We start from the raw sequence: 9,488 nt of genomic DNA on the forward strand, positions 1-9,488 counted from the left end.
AGGATGATGACCTGGGCCATCGAGCTCTCACAATATGACCTACAGTATGAGCCCCGACATGCAATCAAAGCCCAGGCAATGGCAGACTTTTTGGTTGAGGTAACAGGGGACCCTCCCGAAGAAACGGGCACGCGGTGGAGGCTTCATGTGGACGGGGCCTCCAACCAAACGTCCGGAGGAGCAGGGGTCATCCTAGAAAGCCCAGCAGGGGTCATCTATGAGCAATCAACCAAGTTCGAGTTCCCAGTGTCGAACAACCAAGCAGAATATGAGGCTCTCTTGGGTGGACTAATGCTAGCTCGGGAAGTCGGGGCGACGAAGGTCGAAGTATGCAGCGACTCCCAAGTCGTCACCTCGCAGGTAAATGGAAGCTACCAAGCCCGGGATCCCCTCCTCCAAAAATACTTGGAAAAGGTTAAGAAAATGACAAGCCAGTTCCAGGAGGTCATCGTCCAGCACGTTCCAAGAGAAAGGAACACACGGGCAGACCTCCTGTCGAAGCTGGCGAGCACAAAGCCAGGATCGGGTAACCGGTCGCTCATCCAAAGCATGGTGAAAGAACCAACGGTCGCCCTCCACTTGACAAAGTCGAGCCCCTCATGGCTGGACCCCATCACCAACTTCCTAGAACTCGGCAAGTTGCCCGAAGATGAGAAAGCAGCCAAAGCTTTAAGAAGGGAGGCGGCCAGATATGCAATCATACAGGGACAACTATTCAAAAAGGGACTCAGCCAGCCCCTATTGAAGTGTTTGCACCCCAACCAAATGGACTACGTGCTTAGAGAAGTCCATGAGGGGTGTTGCGGACACCACATCGGGGGCAAAGCCCTAGCAAGGAAGCTCATCCGAGCAGGATATTACTGGCCGACAATGATGAAGGACTCAAAGGAATTTGTCAGAAAATGCACAAAGTGTCAACAAAACGCCAACTTCCACAGGGCTCCAGCCTCCGAACTAAATTCTCTGACGACTACTCGACCTTTCGCACAATGGGGAGTCGACCTCCTGGGGCCTTTCCCGGTCGGCCCAGGACAAGTCAAATACCTCATTGTAGCCATTGACTACTATACCAAATGGGTAGAGGCTGAACCACTAGCCACGATATCGTCCTCCAACTGCCGGAAGTTCATGTGGAGGCAGGTGATAACCCGTTTCGGTATCCCGGAGGTCGTTATCTCGGACAACGGGACCCAGTTCACCGACAAGAAGTTCATGGAATTCCTTTCTGGCCTGGGGATAAAGCAAAAGTTCTCCTCAATAGAACATCCCCAAACAAACGGGCAGGTAGAGGCCGCAAACAAAGTCGTCCTTCTTGGTCTAAAGAAGCGCCTAGACAATAAGAAAGGAAGCTGGGCTGACGAACTCTCCTCTGTCTTATGGTCTTACCGGACAACCGAGCAAAGCGCTACGGGAGAAACTCCCTTTCGCCTAACATACGGGGTCGATGCGGTGATACCAGTCGAAATCGGCGAACCGAGCCCCCGACTACTGCTCGCGGGCATGAGCGAAGCGGTCGAGAAAGACCTGATTGAGGAAACGAGGGAGATAGCTCACCTAACAGAAACGGCGCTGAAACAAAGAATAGCCCTGCGTTACAACGCAAAAGTCCTCAAACGAGATTTCGAGGAAAGGGACCTCGTCCTGCGACGCAACGACATCGGCGTCCCGACCCCTGGGGAAGGCAAGCTGGCGGTAAACTGGGAAGGACCCTACAGGGTAAGGGAGGTACTCGGCAAAGGTGCTTACAAGCTCGAAAGACTCGACGGCAAGGAAGTACCCAGAACATGGAATGCGGGTAGCCTAAGAAGGTTCTACCCATGACCAGACGATTCGCCGAACTGAGAACTTAAAGAAATAAGTAAATACCCGCTTTGTTCACATGACAATCTACCTTTTTATCTTGTCAAATATTCACCATATTGGTTAAATTGCTTGGCTAACGATTAACTCGTACTTGGTTAATTTGCTTTTTACTCATGCTTGTCTACTTGTCTACTTTTTTACTTCTTCCCTACGTGCGACGCACACGAGCGCGTCTTAAAACGGCAGACCGGGACTGATCACCCCGGGGGCCATCTTAATTACGGCCAAAGCTAACTGCGACGACAACACGACCACGGCAATCCAAGCCATAACCATCACAAAACGGGAAAACGGGCGCGAGCCCCCCAAGAGAAATAACAACAAATACAGTAAACGACAACCCGGCCAAACGACCAAATAAGTATAACTTATAAAGAGTCAAAATAAAGAACGAACAACAAGTTGTTCAGCAAATGCATTACAAAATATCCTAAGTTACAAGACTTCACTTCCTCGGCATGTCAACAATCTTTCCGTCCTGGATAGTCTTGAAAACGCCAATTGACGACGTGTCAAAATCAGGAGCTGCGATCCTCAGCTGAGCCTTCAGGGCATCTTCGGTCATCGAGATAGCATTCTTCCCTTGCTCCTTGGTCACCTTAAGCTTCTTCTTAAGCTCAGCGGCCTCGGCTTTAGCGGCCTCGGCTTTAGCGGCCTTCGCCTCCGAGATGGCCTGCTCCCGCTCTTTTTCCAAGGCGACAACCCGACCCTGAGCGGCGTTCAGCTGACCCTCCAATGTCATCTCGCGCTCAAGAAGCCGGGCCACGGTCTCATCGGACGCCTTCAACCTCTCCGCAACAAACGACGACTTCTCCTCAGCAGCGCTAAGCTTTCCCCCCATCTCGGACAGCTGACCCTGGAGGAGTTCAACTTGAGCCTTAAAGTCATTGTTCGCCTTAACAGAGGACCCAAGCTTCCTCCGAAGCGCCTCCATACCGGATAACTCGAATTCGGCCTTCCGAGCTATCACGGCCCCACGAAGCAAGGTGCGATACATCCACCTCGCCTGCCCGGACAGTTCGGTCTCGTGAAAATGCTCCTCTGTCCTGGGTATCAGTTGGGAGTCAATGAATTTGGTAGCATCAAAGTTCCTCTCCATTATGGTAAGGGCCCCTTCCGGGATGGAAGACATCTTTCGCTTCTTGGGAGTATGGATAAGCTCCACGTCACTATCCGGATGAGGGGTGAGAGTCACGTGCCCATCAGCGGACCCTTCCTCGCGGGTAGGGGAAGCCTGACCCCCTACGGCCTGTTTTCCCGACGTTTCGGTATCCCGGGAAGAAGGCGCAGCCTGATTCTCCTTCTCCCCTGAAGGACCCCCCGACTTACCGACGTCCTTCTCTTCGGCATTCTCGTCGTCACTTGCCTCAAAAAAGGTCTTCATCAGATTCTCAAGACCGGTCACGGTGGCAGACATTTCCATTGCAACAAACAACAGGCACGTTAATCGTTAGATCGGAAAAAGAAAAACAACGACAAAGAAACATAGGCAAACAAAGAAGACAACTCACGAATATAGCTCCTGGCGGCCTCCCGTTCACCCATAAGAAGATGTGGGTTCACGGGGTTCTTTTCAAAGATAGCAAATAGGACGTCGGCTATCTGCTTATCTACAGCCGACAACCTTTTGTACGTCACTTTGATGAAAGGATTCGACCCCGCGCCAAAACTCCAGTAAGTCTGGATAAGGCGCTCCCCCTCTAACGACAACCAGAAGGGATGACGACCCTTGACGGGACGAACCTTGAAGTACTTATCTTTAAAACCATGGTAGGAGTCCTCAAAAAGGCCAAAAATCCTCCTACCCTGGGCAGAACGGAAAGAAAGAAACCCTTTTCTCGCCTTCCCCTGTTTGGAGGGGTTGGTAAGGTTGAAATAAAAGAGAAAAACGTCCACCGACACCGGCAGCTCCAAGTACTCGCAGACCATTTCGAAGCAGCGGATCGAAGCCCAGCTGTTCGGATGAAGCTGAGACGGGGGGACGGATATCCGGTTCAGAAGCGCCATTTGAAACTCGGAGAACGGTATCCGAACGCCAACTTGCGTGAACATGGACTTATAAAACCAGATCCAATCGGGGACACGCGGGGAGTGAAAATTGAGCTCATAAATACGCTCATGGGGGGCAGGAACAATGGCCTCGTAGTTGGCCTCTTCGTCAGTCCCCCCACACAAGTAGCCGGCTTGCCGGAACTCGGTCAACTCCTCCAAGTCCATCTGGTTGGGTGAGCTCCTTATATCGTCGGTCACCCAAGCATACGGGTCGTAAGCCGCACCAGATCCAGAAGACCGAGAGACAACGCGAGGCATACCTACAGCGGGGTACCACTCCGTTAGTCTATGAGGTCGGGAGCCCGAAAAAACTCAGAAACTACGCCTTTTCAACTCAATCGTGACCAAACACGGCTAAAAACTACGCCTACCACATAAACCACCCAAAAACCTATCCTAGAATGGTACCCCTCCCCTAACTCACCTACCCCAACATTGAAAAACCTTTCGGCAAAAATAAACTAGCCATGCAACAAACGCAAGCAGCAATCGCACAGCAGCAAGACATAACACAGATACCAAAGGAAAGAGACCAAAAAATTACCTGGAATGATGAAAGAAACTTGGACCGAAAGTTGAAGCAGGAGGGAGTTCGCACTGGAAGCTTTGGATGTTATGGAAAGAAGGAGTTGGAAATAGTAAGAGTGGGAGATGGATAGGGAGAAAACTGTTTAAAAACCACCGCCAGAAGCGCGAAAGAAAGCAGGGGCAAAATAGTCTTTGCGCGCGGGTTTTTTCGAATCATTATGAGCATTAAATGCCCAGCGCGGAGAACGAAACGGCAAATGGATGCCACAGCAGACCAAGAGACACGCGCACAAGAGACGCGTCTCTCCCACGATCAGCCGACACGACGACAACGTACGAACGAAGACATCACGCGCCGCCAATGGCCCTCACGGCCATCGCTGACGCGTCGGGGGCACTGTTACGGCCTGGCCCAATTTCACGCGGGTCAACCCGACCCGAGTTCCCTCCGGCCCAGCAACGCGCCCTCCACCCGACCCGGACACGCGTCCCGTACGGCTTGCACACAGCTGTGGGACAGCGTCCTTGAGGGTATGGGCCTATCCACTTGAGGGGCCCACTTCTGACATGTATATAAGGGGGAGACTGGCTCTCCCCCCGAGGTACGTGACATTCTTACATCACCCCCTTTCCGCCTGCACATATTCTGACAAGAGCATCGGAGTGTCTTTGCAGGTGGCACCCCCCCTCTCCATGCGAAGTGCTCGGAACCTCGCACACCCGGGACCAGGAGACCACGACCAGACGAGCCTTTCCACCATCCCAAGCGTTGACCTCAGGGTCCTAACCCGAACCGTCCGGTATCCAACTTGCCGAACAAGTTGGTATGTTTTTTTTGACGACTTAAATAAATTAAATAGCAATTTGATTCGCTTTACGGCTTGAGCTGATAAATTAAATAAATTAATTTGCATTAAAAATAAATAAACAATAATTTTTAGACATTTATATTTTATAAAAGATATCTTTTACGGTATCTAAATTTCACTCATACAATTTAAACATTAAAAAATGGGTCTCACCTTATTCTATTTCTACTTTTAGGTAAATTAGACACAATTTTCATAAATACTAAATAATTCCGCTTTATAAAAGTCAAACAAATTACTTTTCAATGAAAACTTTCACCAATTGTTGATTACTGGCGGTGTCATGTTGGATGAATTGCTACCACAAGAGTAAAGTTTGGTTCAATGGAAGAACCATATGAGAGCATATAAGATAAAAAGATACTACGTATAATCCAAAATCTTCAGACATTATATTTATGAGTTTATTCTCATAATTCTTCATTTCTTATTTTGTTCAACGTAGAACTATCTCTAAATTATTGGACTATATAATTGTGTCCTGTCAATCTTACAAAAATCACTAAATATTTTCATTTGTCATATGACTTATATCAATCGTTTTTAATTTTATTAGTAGAAATGACAATTCTTCACAATTGATACTTTTACCCTGTTTTAAAATATTTTGAGAATGTAGTTAACAAAAATTTAATTATTTTTGTCCACAAATTAGTATTTCGGGAACATTTTTATGGTTAACTCTTAATTTGTTTTACCATTCCAATGAAGTGCACCTTAAATTCCTTTCTTAATAGATAGCAGCAAATGGTACTTACTAACTGAAAAGTGCAAATATTGAAATATAACATGGAAGTTCTAATTACATTGAAGTTTGAGAAGACATACATTTAGCAAACTAATTTACAGGCCCATCATAAATACAACCTTGGAAAATAATCAATGACAAAATAGTAGCAGGTGTCAATGACAACTTGAATGAAATAAAACCAAATCCGTCGCCAATAAGGATTTATATAGAAAACCGCCACCATCACCAACACCACCATTGTCCAAGACACTGCCATGCTAATATAGAAAACATACATGTCCATGAAACCATTGTCTCTGTCTCCCTCCACACTTGGTGAAGGCAAAGTTGGTTGTCCACTATGATCAGCACAAGGATTTCTCAAAGGTGGTCCACAAAGATAAGGGTTGCCTTCATAACTGCTCTCATCAAAGGTTATGAATTGTCCATTCCTATCCGGAGTTGCACCTGAAAGGTTGTTGTATGCCACACTGAACACTTCTAAGGAGGTTAACTCTGTGAACTGTGAAGGAATATTGCCACTCAATTTGTTGAAAGAAAGATCCAAACTCTCTATGTCTTTCAATTTGGAAAGTGTAGATGGGATATGTCCTGTTAAGTCATTGTAAGACAAGTTTATTGCTCTGATCCCTGTCATGTTTCCTAGTTCGGCCGGAATGTTTCCTTCGAATTTGTTGTTCGACAAGTCCACGCCACTCATATAAGCAAAGATTGTCCCTTGGTAATTGTATGTTCTGCTTTTCGTCGTGAAGTTTACTCGACGAAGCACAATCGACGGCGGATAAAATCTATAATTGATAACACACTAGTAACATTGCACAATTCATTGGGTATGTTTCCTACAAGTTTGTTACCTTTCAAGATAAGAATATTTAGAACACCAATGATGCTTATGATGTCTTCAATGGTTCCAGATATTTCATTATTGCTAAGATCCAATATTACCACATCATTGTTATCACCGAACATTCTTCTTGGCAAAGTGGTTAATCTATTGTCACTCAGAAAGATTACTGACAAAACAGAATGCTTGAAAGATGGAACCGGCCCAGTGAAGTTGTTTCCTGAGAGATCTAAAGCATATAGTTCCCGTCCAAATTCATTTGGAATGTTTCCTTCAAGATGATTATTGTACATAGAAACTTCATTCAACATTGAGGAATTAAAAGCTAGCCTTGGAAGCTTTCCAACAAAGTTGTTATTGCTTAGATCCACATAGGAAAGTAGTGGTGTATCAGAGAATAAAGAACTTGGAATTTCACCAGAAAAGAAGTTTCTATCCAAACACAAGTATGCCAAGTTTTTGAAAGAGCCTAGCAGCGGAAACGACACAAATGTCCAACACAAAAACAATATGGAAGCACTCACAACACAATATGGCAGCAACTATAACAAGCAAATATAGCAAGTAAAGCAATAATAAGAACACACCGAGATTTTAACGTGGAAAACCCCCTCAAGGTAAGAGGTAAAAACCACGAGTCGTCCAGACCAATGAAATAGCTTTTTTGAGTGCTAACAAAGAAGTAACCTTTCCAGTGAATTTGTTCTTTGATAGCTTCAACAATCTAATCAAAGAACTTGTTGGTATATTTGATGAAATTTCACCTGACAAATCATTATCAGATAGATCCAAGCCAACCAGAGACTTCATTAGAACAAACTCATAAGGAAGTGAACCACTGATTGTATTGCCTGACATGTTCAGAATATTTAACTTTGGGAAGATTGAACTGACATTGTTACCTAGGATCTGACCTGATATCACATTTTCAGACACATCAATTCTCTGAATGTTGGGAATAGCATGTGATGGAAACTTCACATGACTTGTGAAGAAATTGTTCCCTAAAGAAAAGTCAATCATTTTTGTGTTGTTTACCAACAACCAGTTTGGGAATTCCCCTGTCAATTTCCATCCAGTAATATCAACAATGGTTAATTCAGTTTGGCTTAGAAGAAAGTTAGGAAAAGGAATGATGCTTTTCTGGGTTGTTGCTGGCAAAACGAGTTCTTGTAATTGGAACCTTGGGACCCAAGTTTGAGAAGAAGGGTGTGGTTCAGGTATGATGTTACTACCATTGCCATAAACAAATTTTAGGTAAGAATGATTGGCAAAGAAAGAAAAGGATGCTGGGATTTGAAATAGATTTCCTGTGAAATCAAGATATTCAAGTGATGTAAGGCTTGCAAGGTTGTAAGCTGGATTCCCACTGAATTGATTGCCTCCAGAAAAATCTAACTTCTGAAGTGATGTCATGTTCACAAAAGATGAGGGAAGTGGTCCTTCAAACTCATTATAACTTATATTTAACTCCTGCAGTTCCTTGAGATTAGACCAATCTGAAACATGAAATTATTTGGTGGGAAAAAATATGTTATAAACAAAAGGAAAGGATAACAAGGAGACTTGTGGATAATATAAACACCTAAATCGGGTACTCGTATTGGATACTTTAATCCTCGACACATTTTCATTATTCTAGAACTTTTCGAAAATTACTCCATCAGATGAATTGGTCCTTTAACCCCCTCTCAAACTTACAAAAAGATCACATTATCTAATGAGTATAATTCTCGAGAATTTCTAAAACATTAAAATGTGTCGGAGAATAAAGTGTTTTGCCTAAAAGTTTTTAAACATCTTGGGTGTTTAATTAGATATTACATACTTTAAAAGTTGGAAATTTTGTAATGCTTAAAATTGTATTTTTACCTGCTTCTGGTAGGAAGCCTTGTATATCAGAGTTCACAGATAAAGTTTTTAGAGAAGTCAAGGCTCCAATGCTTTTGAAAAACTCATTTTGCAGATTGAAACAGGCGTCCAAGACCAAGTGCTCTAGGTTCCTTAGCTCAGCAAAATCTATATATATAAGAATAGATTAATTTGATCATGGTAAGATCCTATATCTTTAATATAATAACTAATTAATGATAGCATTAAACTTCAACAAGTAGCTAACGTATACTTGCCTCCAGCTGTAACATTTTCGTCGAAGTTGCTCTCACTAATTTCAAGCATTGTAAGAGATGGGAAAGCTTTTAATGAACGTAAGATATTTGCATCTACGTTCTTGGGATTGAAATAAAGGGTCTTCAAGCTGCTTGAAAATTTTGTGCCTGAAAAGACATCACGATGATGATATAGACAAAACATTACCATTTGAGTAAAAGTCTTTTTCGGTTCTTAACCACTTATTCAATGAATAATACTTACTCTATTAATTATAAAAACACAATTCAGTCTCCAACTATTTTTTTATTTGTTCAATTCGGAATCGTTAACCGTATGTCATATACTGATGTGTCAAGTAACATGTTTACGTGAGTTTGTTTGGACATGTTACTTGATACGTTGCTATGTGACCTGATTGAACAAATAAAAAAAATAATTAAAAATATATTTATATTTTTATAATTGATAA

The 9,488-nt window shown here is 43.8% G+C and overlaps 1 pseudogene; it reads right to left on the bottom strand.

Moving 5' to 3' along the window:
- Positions 6,066 to 9,488, bottom strand: part of LOC107637054 — a 13,656-nt pseudogene continuing 10,233 nt past the window's right edge.

Source organism: Arachis ipaensis, chromosome B04, assembly GCF_000816755.2.
Source record: "Arachis ipaensis cultivar K30076 chromosome B04, Araip1.1, whole genome shotgun sequence".
NCBI lineage: Eukaryota > Viridiplantae > Streptophyta > Magnoliopsida > Fabales > Fabaceae > Arachis > Arachis ipaensis.